This window comes from Amblyraja radiata, chromosome 41 (assembly GCF_010909765.2).
Source record: "Amblyraja radiata isolate CabotCenter1 chromosome 41, sAmbRad1.1.pri, whole genome shotgun sequence".
In the NCBI taxonomy this organism is placed as follows: Eukaryota; Metazoa; Chordata; class Chondrichthyes; order Rajiformes; family Rajidae; genus Amblyraja; species Amblyraja radiata.
The window spans coordinates 16,440,130-16,458,736 of NC_045996.1; the positions used below are offsets into that span (position 1 = coordinate 16,440,130).

At 48.5% G+C, this 18,607-nt stretch overlaps 1 long non-coding RNA gene across 1 annotated transcript; it reads left to right on the forward strand.

Moving 5' to 3' along the window:
- The first annotated feature begins 2,660 nt into the window (after positions 1–2,660).
- LOC116967792 lies at positions 2,661–18,214 on the forward strand. The gene is made up of 3 exons (XR_004410322.1): positions 2,661–2,696; positions 5,889–5,915; positions 18,183–18,214. It is a non-coding gene; the product is annotated as an uncharacterized LOC116967792 (long non-coding RNA).
- Positions 18,215–18,607: the final 393 nt, after the last annotated feature.

Consider the following 18,607-nt stretch of genomic DNA (forward strand, 5'->3'; position numbering starts at 1 on the left):
CACAGACCCCACTCCCCACCATTGTAGATGTAGCCCAGTCCCACACAGTCCACACTCCCCACCATTGTAGATGTAGCCCAGTCCATCACACAGACCACACTCCCCACCATTGTAGATGTAGCCCAGACCATCACACAGACCACACTCCCCACCATTGTAGATGTAGCCCAGTCCATCACACAGACCACACTCCCCACCATTGTAGATGTAGCCCAGTCCGTCACACAGACCACACTCCCCACCATTGTAGATGTAGCCCAGTCCATCAAACAGTCCACACTCCCCACCATTGTAGATGTAGCCCAGTCCCACACAGTCCACACTCCCCACCATTGTAGATGTAGCCCAGTCCATCACACAGACCACACTCCCCACCATTGTAGATGTAGCCCAGTCCATCACACAGTCCACACTCCCCACCATTGTAGATGTAGCCCAGCCCATCACACAGTCCACACTCCCCACCATTGTAGATGTAGCCCAGTCCATCACACAGACCACACTCCCCACCATTGTAGATGTAGCCCAGTCCATCACACAGACCACACTCCCCACCATCGACTTCATCTACACTTCACGCTGCCTCAGGAAAGCAGCCAACATCATCAAAGGCTAACCTCACCCTCTAAGTTGGCATCATGTTCGGCACGGACATTGTGGGCCAAAGGGCCTGTTCTGGGTCGAGACCCTACGTCAGACCTGGTCTTGACCCGAAACATCACCCATTCCATCTCTCCAGAGTTGCTGCCTGCCCCGCTGAGTTACTCCAGAATTTTGTGTCTATCTTTGGATTAAACCAGCGTCTGCAGTTCCTTCCTACACATTAGCAGATCTCTAGGTGTGTTGCAAACACCACATCTATTTCCTGACCGACACTCGATTGTGGACGCAGGCTCGCGTATCCCAAACACCGGTCATTTCTTTGTGTCGTGTACTCCTAGCGAATGTCTTTTCTGGCAGATTTACAATGAATGCTTCATACAACGACAGCTCAATCAAATATGATATGTTACAGTCCCACTCGCTCAAGTGATGCCTCAGAGCATCGCTTGGAAACGTTCCTGAGGAATAACATGACCAATCGTGGATAAACACACACTCTTTATGGACTTCTCTCCTTAATCCTTTGCAATTCAAAGGGTCTGAAGAAGGGTTTCGTTGCCTATTTCCTTCGCTCCATAGATGCTGCTGCACCCGCTGAGTTTCTCCAGCATTTTTGTCTACCTTCGATTTTCCAGCATCTGCAGTTCCTTCTTAAACACATTGATCTTGATCAGTCTGGAGAAGGGTCTCGACCCGAAACGTCACCTATTCCTTCTCTCCAGAGATGCCGCCTGTCCCGCTGAGTTACTCCAGCACTTTGTGTCGATCTGTTTCTGCATGGGGCACAGAACACAGAAGAGTTCTGCCCCTCCCACAGTGTACGCTGTGCTCCAGTGTACCAGTTCTGTGGCAAGACTGATGTTCGGGATGACAGAGGCGCTCACTGGAGCACGCTGACACAAGCTGTTAACTTTTGTTTTGAGAAAATGTCTCAGTTCACAAAACTTCTGAAGTGATAATTGAAAAAGAAAAGTGATTCTTATTCAGCAAAGATTTACTGGAGTGTTAATGAAGCGATCTTCATAATGTTTCCCAATCAGTTCTGCCAGCTTTGTGTGTGTGTACCACACGGAGACACACGGGACAACACGGGACAACACGGAACCACACGGAGATAACACAGAGACACACGGGACAACACGGAGACACACGGGACAACACGGAACCACACGGAGATAACACAGAGACACACGGGACAACACGGAGACACACGGGACAACACGGAACCACACGGAGATAACACGGAGACACACGGGACTGCACGGAGACAACACGAAGAAACACGGAGACACACGGGACAACACGGACAAACACGGAACCACACGGAGATACACAGAACCACACGGAACCACACGGTGACAACACGGAGACACACGGGACAACACGGGACACACAGAACCACACGGGACAACACGGGACACACGGAGACACATGGAACCACACGGAACAACACGGAGACACACGGAACAACACGGAGACACACGGAACAACACGGAGACACACGGAGACACACGGACAAACACGGAACCACACGGAGACACACGGAACAACATGGAGACACACGGAACAACACGGAGACACACGGAACCACACGGTTTCACACACTTGCCGAGTCTACCATCCACCAGTGGCCACGGCTGTCCCTGGCTGCGAGCTTTTCATTGGTTTCACGCTGATAGACTCTGGCAAGGGACCCAACAACTCCGGTGAGGGACAACATGACCGACTATTGTGTAGGAAGGAACTGCAAGTGCCGGGTTAAACCGAGGACAAACACAATAAGACATCCATCATTCTTGGTTTCAACAAAACATTCAACCAAAATCACAGACAAAAGAAACAATTCCTCAAAAAGAAAATCACTCTGAATTAAAAATAAGCACCGTATTAATATTGAGCCATTTGACAGAATACTAATGGAATAGAGGCATGCTGCTGACGAAGTCTGTGTTGTGTTATGATCCAGCGGAATCGAGCTTTGATTAAACCTGTCCTCAGGCAAGAGATTGAAAATTCCACTCATTCTGAGACATTCTGAGTCGGCACGGTGGCGCAGCGGGTAGAGCTGCTGCCTCACAGCGCCACAGACCCGGGTTCAATCCCGTCTACGGGCGCTGTTTTTTTATGGAGTTTCCATGTGACTGCGTGGGTTTCCTCCAGGTGCTCCGGTTTCCTCCCACATCCCAAAGACAATAGACAATAGACAATAGGTGCAGGAGTAGGCCATTCGGCCCTTCGAGCCAGCACCGCCATTCAATGGGATCATGGCTGATCATCCACAATCAGTACCCCGTTCCTGCCTTCTCCCCTGACTCCATATCCCCTGACTCCGCTATCTTTAAGAGCCCTATCTAGCTCTCTCTTGAAAGTATCCAGAGAACCGGCCTCCACCACCCTCTGAGGCAGAGAATTCCACAGACTCACCACTCTCTGGGTGAAAAAGTGTTTCCTCGTCTCCGTTCTAAATGGCTTACCCATTATTCTTAAACTGTGTGTGGCCCCTGGTTCGGGACTCCCCCAATATCGGGAACATGTTTCCTGCCTCTCGCGTGTCAAAACCCTTAATAATCTTATATGTTTCAATGAGATGCCCTCTCATCCTTCTGTAGGATTGTGTTAGTGTGCGGGGATCGCTGGTCGGTGCGGACTCGGTGGGCCGAAGGGCCTGTTTCCGCGCTGTATTTCTAAACTAAACTAAGCTCAACTAGACAGCACCGGTAGTCAGGATTGAACCCGGGTCTCTGGCGCTGTGAGGCAGCAGCTCTACCCGCCGCACCACCATGCCGCTGATGATGAAGAAAGTCAACAGCTGGCCAACCCCTGCCAGGGATCTGAATGCACGGCCTCCACTCTCTGTATTGTGGGGCAGTTGCAGCCGTTATTAAATGTTTGTGCCCATACAAGGTTGACAAAACAATTATAATCAGAGTCCTTCAATCCCCAGAACCATCAGCTCAAAGGAGATGTCAATTTGTTTTAGAATAAGAGACTTCTATCTCATAATGCCCATTAATGCCGTCAGCATGAGGGCAGGATTAGCCTCAGTATCCCCGACTCCACACTTGAATTCTGAAGCAACTCTATTTGCAGCCTCATTATAACCCGCAGTTTATTCAGCAAAGCCATTAACTAATCCAATTATACATTCTGCCCAGATCCAATGGGCAAGACTTGACACTTCTCCAAAACCAACACCATCTGCTCTCTTCCTGTGATCGCAGCGGCAACAGCTTTAACACAAGGAGTGGGCTGTTACTGGCTGGCATGGGTCAGTGAGGGAGGGAGGGTAGGGTCATCTGGCAGCGTCCAGGCACAGCTAGTACAGTGGGCAGCGAGAACTGACTGGCATCTCCTACAAGAGAGAGTAATGCCCCTGTCCCACCTAGGAAACCTGAACGGAAACCTCTGGAGACTTTGCGCCCCACCCAAGGTTTCCGTGCGGTTCCCGGAGGTTTTTGTCAGTCCCTCTACCTGCTTCCACTACCTGCAACCTCCGGCAACCACCTGCAACCTCCGGGAACCGCACAGAAACCTTGGGTGGGGCGCAAAGTCTGCAGAGGTTTCCGTTCAGGTTTCCTAAGTGGGACAGGGGCTTTAGATTTACCTCTAACTGCTAACAGAATCAAGGGATATGGGGAGTAGGCAGGAACGGGGAACTGATTTTGGATGATCAGCCATGATCATATTGAATGGCGGTGCTGGCTCGAAGGGCCGAATGGCCTCCTCCTGCACCTATTGTCTATGTTTCAATGTTCCTCCATTGTCACCCCGTACCACTGAGATAACAATGGAGGTGTACAGGCACGGTGGCACAATGGTAGAGTTGCTGCCTCACAGCGCCAGAGACTCCGGTTCGATCCTGACTACGGGTGCTGTCTATACGGAGTTTGTACGTTCTCTCCGTGACCTGCGTGGGTTTTCTCCGGCTGCTCCGGTTTTCTCCCACAGAGTAGGGGAATCGAGGACCAGAGGACATAGGTTTAAGGTGAAGGGGAAAAGATTTAATAGGAATCTGAGGGGTAACTTTTCCACACAAAGGGTGGTGGGTGTATGGAACAGCTGCCAGAGGAGGTAGTTGAGGCTGGGACTATCCCAATGTTTAAGAAACAGTTAGACAGGTACATGTATAGGACAGGTTTGGAGGGATATGGGCCAAGCGCAGGCAGGTGGGACTAGTGTAGCTGGGACATGTTGGCCGGTATGGGCAAGTTGGGCCGAAGGGCCTGTTTCCACACTGTATCACTCTATGACTAGTGTAGCTGGGACATGTTGGCCGGTGTGGGCAAGTTGGGCCGAAGGGCCTGTTTCCACACTGTATCACTCTGTGACTATTAACATCAAAATTGGGTTTAATCTAGACCCATAGTGATACTGAGAGCTTGCTGCCAAATGCTACAATAACAATTTTCCTTTATTGCAAATTAGTTTTTGTTCAATTGGGAAAGCAAGGGCCCTGGTCCAAGGCTGAGAAGAGCAAGGACAGAGAAGGTGGAGGTGAGATTGAAGCCAAAACTGTGTGTGTAGAAGCAGAGCAATGTTGTGGGAATTAGTTGTACACCATTCCACTGCATAATTCTCAGCAACCCTCATTAACAATGGGTCAACGAGGGCCCAAATCAGAACAATCATACCAAGACTTGGCAGGGACACTCTGATGGAAAAGGAAAGCGACCAGATGGTTTGTAAGAAGAGAACCATTGTGGTGGAGTGAAGATGGTCTTCTGGGGACAGCTTTGAATCATCATCAGAGTGCAAGCATTTTAATCGTTCGACCCCCACACACTATTTATCCCATCTTTTTTTATATTTTATTTTATTAGAAGTAAGTACAGCCATATGGCACCAAAGTGCCTAATATATATTTTCATAATACATTTTATGTACAACTTCTTTTTTTTTTTTTGTTACATTGAAAAAAGATTAGAATAAGAAAAAGAAGTTAGATAGTAAAGGATAGAAAGATGTGAAATATATAGTTGTGTGAAAAAAGAAAACGAGTAAATGAAGAAAGTTGAGAGAGAAAATAGAGAAAAGAAAATAAAATAAAAAAGAAAAGGAGATCATTATTTATAATCTTGACCAACCCTCGTCCAGTCCTGAAACAGTTATTTATTTATCCCATCTTAATACCAACGAGAAACATTTGCATCCATCAGCAATTTAAGTCCATTACGCCTATGTATTCCTGGGGACCCAAATACTGGTTGGGACAGGTTTACGGTGAGAGGGGAATGGTTCATGTGGTGCAGTGTTAGAGTTGCTGCCTCACAGTGCCAGAGACCCAGGTTCGATCCCGACTACGGGCGCTGTCTGTCCGGAGTTTGCACGTTACCCCCGTGACCTGCGTGGGTTTTCTCTGAGATCTTCGGTTTCCTCCCACACTCCAAAGACGTGCAGGTTTGTAGCTTAATTGGCTTGGTGTAAATGTAAATTGTCGCCTAGTGTGTGTAGGATAGTGTTAATGTGCGGGGATCGCTGGTCGGCACGGACTCGGTGGGCCGAAGGGCCTTTTTACGAGCTGTATCTCTAAAACAAAACTAAAGTACGAGCTGGCATAGGTTTAAGGTGAGAAGGGAAAGATTTAATAGTTCATAAGTTTGTAAGTCACAGGTGAGGAATTAGGCCATTCGGCCCATCAAGTCTATTCCAACATTCACTCATGGCTGATCTATCTTGCCCACCTAACCCCATTCTCCTGCCCTCGCCCCATAACCCTTGACACCCGCACTAATCAAGAATCTGTCAATCTCCACCTTAAAAATACCCAATGACTTGCGGCCTCCACAGCCGTCTGTGGCAAATAATTCCACAGATTCACCACCCTCTGACTAAATACATTTCTCTCCATCTATATTCTAAAGGTATGTCCTTGCATTGAGAGGCTGTGGTCACGGACAGAGTGAACGGCAGCTACTCACCTGCTCTCAACATCAACGCTGCTCCACCATCCAACCAGATCAGCAGAGATTAGAAAGGATTAGCATTTATATAACTTCTTATCATGTCCCTGTGGACATGCGGCAGTGCACCTGCATCTATCGCATTGCTGTGGAGTGGTGGTGAATAAATCAGCTTCTCACAGCAGCACCAGCTCACACACGCTCAAGAGTCAAGGGTGCCTAATTGTCATGTACATCGGCAATGGAGCAACGCAATCCTTACCTGCTGCACCCCCACAGTCCCGTTGATCCAATAACTCACAGATAAATATACAATAATCAATAATGATTTGCTTGGGCAGCTTACACCTCCGCGGTATGAACATTGACTTCTCTAACTTCAAGTAGCCCTTGCTTTCCCTCTCTCTCCATCCCCTCCCCCGCTCTCCCACCCAGTCTGACTGTCTCCGACTACAATTTGTTATGTTGTCATCTTGCTAACAATCATTGATTCTACAAATTCCTTGATCTCCATTCTCCTTGCCCTGTTTTCACACCTCACCCTTCCTTATCTATGTATCTCTTTCTCCTCTGATGTCAGTCTGAAGAAGGGTCTCGACCCGAAACTCGACGACCCATTCCTTCTCACCAGAGATGCTGCCTGACCCGCTGAGTTACTCCAGCACTCTGTGAAACGTCACCTATCCATGTTCTCCACAGATGCTGCCTGACCCGCTGAGTTACTCCAGCACTCTGTGAAACGTCACCTATCCATGTTCTCCACAGATGCTGCCTGACCCGCTGAGTTATGGTGCATCAGCATCTGTGGAGCTAAGGAAATAGGCAACGTTTCGGGCCGAAACCCTTCTGGAAATAGGCAACGTTTCGGGCTGAAACCCGGAAGGGTTTCGGCCCGAAACGTTGCCTATTTCCTTAGCTCCATAGATGCTGCTGCACCCGCTGAGTTACTCCAGCACTCTGTGAAACGTCACCTATCCATGTTCTCCACAGATGCTGCCTGACCCGCTGAGTTACTCCAGCACTCTGTGAAACGTCACCTATCCATGTTCTCCACAGATGCTGCCTGACCCGCTGAGTTACTCCAGCACTCTGTGAAACGTCACCTATCCATGTTCTCCACAGATGCTGCTGCACCCGCTGAGTTACTCCAGCACTCTGTGAAACGTCACCTATCCATGTTCTCCACAGATGCTGCCTGACCCGCTGAGTTACTCCAGCAGTCTGTGAAATGTCACCTATCCATGTTTTCCACAGATGCTGCCTGACCCGCTGAGTTATGGTGCATCAGAATCTGTGGAGCTAAGGAAATAGGCAACGTTTCGGGCCGAAACCCTTCTGGAAATAGGCAACGTTTCGGGCTGAAACCCGGAAGGGTTTCGGCCCGAAACGTTGCCTATTTCCTTAGCTCCATAGATGCTGCTGCACCCGCTGAGTTACTCCAGCACTCTGTGAAACGTCACCTATCCATGTTCTCCACAGATGCTGCCTGACCCGCTGAGTTAGTCCAGTGTTTTGTGTCTATCTTAGATGCATCTCACATCTGAGTTACTCCAGCAATTTGTGTTTTTAAAAAAATAAATAAACCAGCACCTGCAGTTCCTTGCTTTCTACATCTGGTGGATCCCAGTCCATGTTCCATCCAGGACCCAGGTGCTGAGTGGACATTTAACGTAGGGTTGGTGGTTATTCACAGTCAAGGACTGTTACTGATTGGGGCAGTGTGTGGAGTTAGCTGATTGCTTTCTGCTGTGACTCCATGGGGTGCAATGTGAGTTTTACTGGCTGGTGGGCGGATGATTAGAGTGGAATTTATTTCTAGTGCAGATTGTGTGCTGGGCTGCAGCCATGTCATTGACAGTGTGAGTGGGCACACAGTCTCTTGCCCAGTGTAGGGCAATCGAGAACCAGGCGACATGTGCTTAATGTGAGAGGGGAAAGATTTAGTAGGAATCTGAGGGGTAACATTTTTACATAAAGGGTGGTGGGTGTATGGAACGAGCTGCCAGATGAGGTAGTTGAGGCTGGGACTATCCCATTGTTTACACAACTTTTGGACAGGTACTGTACATGTGCAGGACAGGGATATGGGTCAAACGTGGCCGGGTGGGACTAGTATAGATGGGGCATGTTGGCCAGAGTGGGCAAGTTGGGCTGGACGTATCACTGCGACTCTATCATCCTCAGTCAGGGGTGAGTGAGTGTGAGAGTGAATAGTGAGTGTGAGTGTGTGAAGTTGAGTGTGAGAGTGAATGAGTTGTGTGTGTGAGAGTGAGGTGGAGGGTTAGAGTGGTGAGGTGTGAGTGATGTGAGAGTGAGTGTGTGGTGAGTGCGATGTAGTGAGTGTGTGAGTGAGTGGTGAGGTGTGAGAGTAAGGGTGTGTGAGTAGTGTGTGAGTAAGTGTGTGAGTTAGAGTGAGTGTGTGAAGTGAGTGAGGTGAGTGAGTGTGGTGAAGTGTTAGTGAGTGTGTGAGTGAGTGTGAGAGTGATGAGTGTGTGGGAGTGAGTGAGTGAGTGTGGGTGGGTGAGTGGAGTGGAATGTGTGGTGAGTGTGTGTGGTGTGTGGGTGTGGTGAGATTGAGTGAGTGTGTGAGAGTGAGTGAGTGTGAGAGTGAGTGTGTGTGTGAGTGAGTGTGTGTGTGAGTGAGAGTGAGTGTATGTGTGAGTGTGTGAGTGAGAGTGAGAGTGAGTGTGAGAGTGAGTGTGTGAGTGAGTGTGAGTGTGTGAGAGTGTGAGAGTGAGTGAGTGTGTGAGTGAGTGAGTGTGTGAGTGAGTGTGTGAGGGAGGATGAGGGTGCCTGGTGCCTGGGTGTGGGTTGATGTAGTGTTGAGGGCTGCATCTACTCAGGGCTGGTGTTCCGTTAGCTCCTCCCTCATGGCTCCATCGTCCTCTTTGTTCGACTGTAACACTGACACCTCCGATTTACCTTCTCCCTCCCTCTACCGGCTGCAAAACAACTCACCAACTTCATTCACCTGTCCAGGTGTGGAGACCACATGTGTCCACCTCTGTCCTGTGCCACGATCTCTAATGTCCCCTTTAGAGTCATAATATCAGAGCACGGATCGGGCCCAACTTGCCCACACTGCCCAACATGTCACACAGTGGGTGCCTTCATCACCACTGGGGCCAATAGCTGCCCCTCCCTCTCCAACCACTCTCGGACAAACCCTTGACCAAGAGAGAGTCTGTGGGTCCGGACAGCACCCCCCCACCCCCTCCCCCACCCCCCCTCATGATAACCATATCACCTCCCACTAGATGGATAAATAATGTATTATCCTGTGTTAGAAACTAAAATAGACCAAGAACTGCCTGACGCTTAGAAATTGCCCTGAGGAAGGATTTGTGATGAAACAGTGAGTGGATGAAGCTTGTGCCCAGAGTATTTCCCAGTTGTGTCCCCGGCTCCTGGTGTCGATAGTCAATGTAAACATGTGTCTCAAATCACGGACATATTTCTGACTTACAATACAATACAATACAATAAGGTTTATTTGCTTTAAACCACTTGTGGATAGGATGTAGATTTTCTTGTGTTTTCTGTTAATTCTGTCTAGATTGATCACCTAATGTTGTAATTAAATACACCATGTAACAAGGCAGGCCAACTGGGACCATTCATCTGCAGTTTATGGAAAGGGAAGCTGGCCAAGGAGTTGCTCATTTCTTAGGTTGTTGCCTGCATCTGCCACGGCATCGAGCTCCTGAAAGGTACATGAAGTCTTCCCTCTCTCAACCTCCAGCCACCTTTTGCAGGTGAGTGGGACAAGGTGTGTGGGAAGGAACTGCAGACGCTGGTTTAAATCGAAGGTAGACACAAAATGCTGGAGTAACTCAGCGGGACAGGCAGCGTCTCTGGAGAGAAGGAATGGGCGACGTTTCGGGTCGAGACCCTTCTTCAGACTGATGTCAAGGGAGGGGGCGGGACAGAGATAGAATGTGGACGGAGACAGTGGGACGAGTGGGAGAACTGGGAAGGGAGAGGGGATGGAGAGAGGGGGAAAGCAAGGGCTATCTGAAGTTAGAGAAGTCAATGTTCATACCGCTGGGGTGTAAACTACCCAAGCAAAATATGAGGTGCTGCTCCTCCAATTTGTGCTGGGCCCCACTCTAGCCATGGAGGAGGCCCAGGACAGAAAGGTCAGATTGGGAATGGGAGGGGAGTTGAAGTGCTGAGCCACCGGGAGATCAGGTTGGTTAAGATGGACTGAGCGGAGTCATCTCTTCCAGCCATGGACACTGCCAGTACACCATGAACATGTCTACGGGGAACAGTGTACCTACACTGTCCGGAACAGTGAGATAGAATATAGAACCGTGAATGTAGAACAAGCAACATATAACATTGACTACAGAACATAAAACACTCAACATATAACATACAACATATAACATACAACATTGAATAGAGGTAATAAATCATTGAACATAGAAGGTTTAAAAAAGTGGTGGACACAGCCCGGTCTGTCACAGGTACTGACCTTCACACCATCGAAGGGATCTACAGGAGTCGCTGCCTCAAGAAGGCAGCCAGCATCATCAGAGACCCACACCACCCTGGCCACGCTCTCATCTCGCTGCCACCATCGGGAAGAAGGTACAGGAGCCTGAAAACCATGACCTCCAGATTCAAGAACAGCTTCTTCCCAACAACCATCAGGCTCTTTAACATTGGCCAACACTAACCTCAGCGACTGTGATCTTCTGCCGACTGTGTCTTTGGTTACACCACGGGCTTTGGATTTGCACTGTTAATATTGCCGGCATACCCTCTCCTCTCCTCCAGCCTCAACCTTACATCCTCTGCTCTCTATGAGTTGCCAATTATATCTGACTTGGGACCAGGTCACTATGGAGACAGGAGGGGGAGTGAGATCCATGGGTCTGGGTTAAGGAGGCAACAAATGTGTCTCGGTCTCAGAGAGCAATCTAACACTAGAAACCACCCTGCCAAAGTAACATGGGGAGCAGGAGCAGGCTATCTGTTCAGGCCAATGGTTAAATAATTTAAATTCATCGACTAGTTAGTGTGATAACCGTTAAGATGCTTGACAACCATTAAACATTTAAGCCGCCAGCCTTTGTTAGAAACATAGAAACATAGAAATTAGGTGCAGGAGTAGGCCATTCGGCCCTTCGAGCCTGCACCGCCATTCAATATGATCATGGCTGATCATCCAACTCAGTATCCCGTACCTGCCTTCTCTCCATACCCTCTGATCCCCTTAGCCACAAGGGCCACATCTAACTCCCTCTTAAATATAGCCAATGAACTGGCCTCGACTACCCTCTGTGGCACGGAGTTCAAGAGATTCACCACTCTCTGTGTGAAAAAAGTTCTTCTCATCTCGGTTTTAAAGGATTTCCCCCTTATCCTTAAGCTGTGACCCCTTGTCCTGGACTTCCCCAACATCGGGAGCAATCTTCCTGCATCTAGCCTGTCCAACCCCTTAAGAATTTTGTTGGAAGAAAGAAAGTCTTGAACCAGTATTCAATACTAGTATTTCAAGCCCATCCATGCAGAGTGGGCTGGGGACCAGGGGAGGGGTCAAGGGTCACATCCCTCCTGTGTTACGCCCCCCCCACCCCCATCCATGCCTGGCATCCAATGGCTAACTGCCCTGGTCTTCATAATGTCGTGTCATAGGAGTAGTATTAGGCCATTCGGCCCATCAAGTCTACTCTGCCATCCAATCATGGCTGATCTATCTCTCCCTCCTAACCCCATTCTCCTGCCTTCTCCCCATAACCCCTGACACCCGTACTAATCAAGAATGTATCTATCTCTGCCTTAAAAATATCCATTGACTTGGCCTCCACAGCCTTCTGTGGCAAATCATTCCACAGATTCACCACCCTCTGACTAAAGAAATTTCTCCTCATCTCCTCCCTAAAAGAACATGCTTTTATTCTGAGGCTTTGACCTCTGGTCCTAGACTCTCACACTAGTGGAAGCATCTGCTCCACATCCACTCTATCCAAGCCATGATACAGCATGGAAACAGGCCCTTCAGCCCTAACTTGCCCATGCTGACCAAGATGCCCCATCTACACTGGTCCCACCTGCCTGCCAGGAGCCACAGTTTAAGAATAAAGGGTATGTCATTTAGAACGGCGATGAAGAAATACCTTTTCACCCAGAGAGTTGTGAATCTGTGGAATTCTCTGCCTCAGAAGGCAGTGGAGGCCAATTTTCTGGATGCTTTCAAGAGAAAGTTAGATAGAGCTCTTAAAGATAGCAGAGTCAGGTGATATAGTGAGAAGGCAGGAACGGAGTACTGAATGTGGATGATCAGCCATGATCACAGTGAATGGCGGTGCTGGCTCGAAGGGCCGAATGGCCTAATCCTGCACCTATTGTCTATTGTCTATAACATCCTCGTAAACCTTATGTGCACCCTTTCCAGCTTATAAAGTCTGAGGTGCTACAGGCAAAAGGATTCAGGAAATGGACCCAAGGCTGTGGTTGGGACAGTAATATGTAAAACACAAGGATGGAACTAACAGAGTTGGAATTAAAACCGAAGATGAAACATGAATCTATCGAAAGATAAAGTTCTGTAAACCGATATTGAAATTTGACAGAAGTATAATCCACACAAAATTAGTTTTCTAGGGCTGGAAAGCCTGCTGAAAAGTAATTATGGCTTAGAGTGCCATTAAAAATGCATTTACATTTTCAGCAACAAAGTATTATATATTCAGTTTTTATAAGTTTGAGAGCTGTTCATAAAATTTGATCCCTTCAGTTGATTTTTTTTTTTAGTTTAGTTTGGATCAAATAGATACATCGTGGAAACAGGCCCTTCAGCCCACCGACTCCGCACCAACCAGCGATCCCCGCACACTAACACTATCCTACACACACTAGGGAGAACTTATAATGACATCAAAGCCAATTAATTTCCAAACCTGCACGTCTTTGGAGTGTGGGAGGAAACCGGAGCACCCGGAGAAAACCCACGCAGGTCACGGGGAGAACGTGCAAACTCTGTACAGTAAGCACCCGTAGTCAGGATGGAACCCGGGTCTCTGGCGCTGTGAGGCAGCAGCTCTACCCGCTGTGGCACGGTGGGGCCCATTGATTCTGCAACTTATGCCTGGAATCCGTATACAAACCACAGCACGTATTGTTCCCTCACCCCCCCCCCCACAGTGCAGCACCCCCTCACCCCCGCCCCTCCCACAGCGTGCCCCTCCCTCACCCCACACGCACAGTGTGAGTTCAGTAATAAATGCCAGGGCAGGGAAAGCAGTCAAGTGCCAGTAAACACAATTAATATAGGGGGGGAGGTTAGTATGGGCATGGTGGGCCGAAGGGTCTCTTTCTGCACTGCCTGACCCTATAACCCTGTGATCCTGGTTGGCACGTAGTTGAGCCGTAGTTGAGGAATGTTTTCCGGATGGATTGGTAAGTGCTAGCCAGTGGAACGGCGAATGCTCTGTAATATTCGCTAAATTGGAGGTTTCGCTGACAGTGCGTGGGGCTGCTTACAGCCACCTCATTAGAGGTGAGCAGGGGGTGAGTGTGAGAGTGAGATGGAGAAACACAGGCACTCTGTGAGACTGGCTCTAGCTAAACAAACCCGCTTAATAACACAGACTGGTCCCTATAGGCTCTATGTGTTGTTCCATCACCTCTCACCCCTCAATTTGTTGCTCGTTTCAGGCGGAGAGCTCGACACGGCCGTACGTGAGCTGACCTTGTCTTGGTGAGACCACACCTGGCGTATTGCGTACAGTTTTGGTCTCCAAATCTGAGGAAGGACATTATTGCCCTAGAGGGAGTGCAGAGAAGGTTCACCAGACTGATTCCTGGGATGTCAGGACTGTCTTATGAAGAAAGACTGGATAGACTTGGTTTATACTCTCTAGAATTTAGGAGATTGAGGGGGGATCTTATAGAAACTTACAAAATTCTTAAGGGGTTGGACAGGCTAGATGCAGGAAGATTGTTCCCGATGTTGGGGAAGTCCAGGACAAGGGGTCACAGCTTAAGGATAAGGGGGAAATCCTTTAAAACCGAGATGAGAAGAACTTTTTTCACACAGAGAGTGGTGAATCTCTGGAACTCTCTGCCACAGAACGTAGTTGAGGCCACACAGTTCATTGGCTATATTTAAGAGGGAGTTAGATGTGGTCCTTGTGGCTAAGGGGATCAGAGGGTATGGAGAGAAGGCAGGTACGGGATACTGAGTTGGATGATCAGCCATGATCATATTGAATGGCGGTGCAGGCTCGAAGGGCCGAATGGCCTACTCCTGCACCTAATTTCTATGTTTCTATGTTTCTATGACCTTGGTTAGGCCGAGACTTGCAGAGGCCGTGGTTTAATCTGGTGCTGCTCAGAGTGCAGGCACGTCCATTCTCTATCGTAGAGAATGACAACTCTGAGTTACTCCAGCATTTTGTGTCTATCTTCAGTGTAAACCAGCATCTGCAGTTCCTTCCTGCACTGCTACAGTTTATGGTACTTTATCTTTCTGCAAGAGATATATTTCATTCTGACAATGTTGTCAGTCAGACAATGACAGAGTACATGACAAGTGTGAACTGCAGAGCATTCAAGCATGTTGTGTGAACATTGACAATGTAAACAAGAACATGGTGACAGGAGGAGGCAGAAGATACATCTGCCAGAATATCATCAGGGAATTCTAAAGAGACTTTAAAAGTACATCAAGGGAGAGTATAACTTGAGAGAGAGTAGGGTCTATCAGAAACCAAAGCGGTCATCTCTGTGTGGAGCCATCTCCATGGGAGATGGCCAAGGCCCTCAATGAATATTTCTCCTTTGGCTTTACCGTAGAGAAAGCTTAGGGAACCTGGGGCAGATATTGGAGATGCCCTGAGGACCAACAGTATTATGTTCAAGGAGATGCTGAACAACCTATGGCATATCTTCTCTTCTTCTTCTTGAGCCCTTTGCTCCTCTAGGGATCATAGACCACTGACAAATGTCCTGCACCTCACTCAGTTCTTTCGGGATCTCCCCAGGTGAGCCCACTCTCGGACATTTCTGTCTGGATCTGTGGAATATGAAGATGGATACATCTCCTGGACCAGACCTGAGATATCCACGAACACTGGGAGGGGCTAGAGAGGTAATTGCTGGAGCTCTGGCTGGGATACATGAGCTATCATTGGATATGGGAGAGGTGCAGGAGGCTGGAGGGTGGCTAATGTTGTGCCTCTATTTGAGAAGGGCTTCAAGGAAAAGCCTGGGAACTATAGACCAGTGGTACTCCAAATACAGTCTAACTAAAGTCCTATAACATTGATACATGATGTAGACCCAGCTTTATCTTGACGTCATAGTTATGCAGCATGGAACCAGGTCCTTTGGCCCAACGTCCATGCTGACCAAGATGACCATCTAACCTAGTCCCATGTTTCCATAGATAAACATGTAATAGAGGTGAGGGAAAGATTTAATAGGAATCTGAGGGGTAACATTTTCCCACATAGGGTGGGTGTATGGAACAAGCTGCTAGAGGAGGTAGTTGAGGCTGGGACTATCGCAACGTTTAAGAAACAGACAGGTGCATGGATAGGACAGGTTTGGAGGGATATGGAGCAGATGCGGGCAGGTGGGACTAGTGTAGATGGGGCAGGTTGGCCGGCGAGGGCAAGTTGGGCCGAAGGGCCTGTTTCCGCGCTGTATCACTCTATGACTCTATCACTAGAACACAGAGGGATGAGAGTGAAGACAAGGGAGAGAGAGAGAGGAACGATGAACAGAGAGGAATGAATAACTAGAGCAGTGGTTCTTAACCTGGGGGCCGTGGTTTAGGGGTTTTCCTGGGGTGATGAAGGGGTTGTAAATAACGTCAATTTGTTGAGCTCATGGATATAGATAGATATGCCATTTATTGTCACTATACATGTACAATGAGATTAAAAGCAGCTCGTACTCAGTGCATACGTATAATTTAGTACAAAAAACAACAAACCAAAAACAAAACAAGGGGGGGGGATAGGTGCACAATTCTGCGGCGCTATATACATATCTATAAAAGGCTAAATGGTGAAGGATGAATAGGTGGGATTCTTAGGCAGATGTTTAAAAGTTATATTAAAATATTAAAAATTATTTTAAAAATATTTAAAATTACAGTTACAATACACATTACAGTTCCAAATTTCAGTACGTGGATAGAATAGATGGAAGTCCGGGTGTTGGGCTGTGAAGTCAGTGCATGTGTGAGTTAAGAGTAGTTATGACTTTCGGAAAACAACTGTTCCTGAGTATTTGTCCTAGTTTTGATGCACCTATAGCGCTTTCCAGAGGGCAGCAGGTCGAACCGTCCAAACGCAGGATGGGAGCTGTCCTTGATGATATTCTAAATATGGGTATGACCCATGTTTAAGAACCTAACACAGGGACATACCACACACAGTATTTTGTTCACATACATGCGTGTACATATACACACGGCCTATGACAGGGGGTGCAGGGGGTACATCGTACCCGGAGTCCAAAAGGGGGGCTGGGAGCCCAGGGAGCGGGGTCAGGAATTTCCTGAAATCTCAGAAAATGTTTGCATATATTTTGTGAAGACTGGCATTCACATAGTTTTATAGATCGTAATTCGTAGACATTGTGATCCATAATAAAGTGGGGAATTTTAACTGGAGGGTGTGTGGTCGGGGTAACCTGATTAAAAGAGGGGGGAGGGGAAGGCCCTTCACTACTGATGGATCTAACCTGTAGGGGGGGTGGGGGGCACTAGGACCCAGCAGCCACACACCACGTGTTGTCTGTCTGTCTGTCTGTCTGCATGCTGGAGGTTGTGGTCCTGGTGCTGAGCCGGGAACTCTGGTGAGGTGAGTGTGGGCTCTGGGCCGCTGGTGGTTGGGTGTGTCAATGTGTGTCAATGTGTGTGTGTGGGGGGATGTGAATGGGTATGTGTGGGTGCGTGTGTGTATGTGGGTGTGGGTGTATGTGTGTGAGTGTGGGCTCTGGGCCGCTGGTAGGTGGGTGTGTCAATGGGTGTGTGCGTGTGGCAATGTGTGTGTGTGTTAATGTGTGTGTAGGGGGATGTGAATGGGTATGTGTGGGTGTATGTGTTGGTGCGTGGGTGTCGGTGTATGTGGGTGTGTGTGGGGGTGTATGTGTATGTGGGTGTGTGTGGGGGTGTATGTGGGTGTGGGGGTGTGTGTGTCTGTGGGGGTGTATGTGAGTGGGTGAGTGAGTGTGTGTCTGAGTGTATGTGTTAGTGGGAGGGTGAATTTTGTAAATGCAGTTAAAAACCATTAGATCTGTTGAACTTGTTAACAGAGTATAGACTTGGTGAAGGTAGACAAAATTGCTGGAGAAACTCAGCGGGTGCGGCAGCATCTATGGAGCGAAGGAAATAGGCAACGTTTCGGGCCGAAACCCTTCTTCTTCTTCACACTAGGACCAACTAACCTACAAACCTGCACGTCTTTGGGATGTGGGAGGAAACCGAAGCACCACGTGGTCAGAGGGAGAACGTGCAAACTCCACACAGACAGCACTCGTGGTCAGAATCGAACCTGGGTCTCTAGAGCCGTGACACGGCAGGCTCTACTCCCTGCGCCACTGTTCGAATTTCGTTCTTCTGTTGTCAGGCGGGTGGCGCAGCAGGTAGAGCTGCTGCCTCACAGCACCGGAGACCCGGGTTCGATCCCGACTACGGGTGCTGCCTGTACGGAGTTTGCACGTTCTCCCCGTGACCTGCGTGGGTTTTCTCCGAGACCTCCGGTTTCCTCCCACACTCCAAAAACATACAGGTTCGTAGCTTAATTGGCTTGGTATAAATGTAAATTGTCCCTAGTGTGTGTAGGATAGTGTTAGTGTGCGGGGATCGCTGGTCGGCTCTGACACATGTTCATGATGTATCTATAAACTCAACAAAGGACAATTAAAGACTCTTGACTCTTGGTCACCACACACTCGGTGTTCCCTGGTGAGGCTTTGTTGTAATTCTCTAGTTTCTACGAACTCTTCCAACGTGTCTCGTTAACAAGACATTGTAGAACCACACACTTGCCCGCTTTCTCCGATATCCCATTTCCGAGCATCGGATGTGTTGGGGGACGCTTAAACGGGAACTCTGTCATGTCATTTGAATTGTTTTT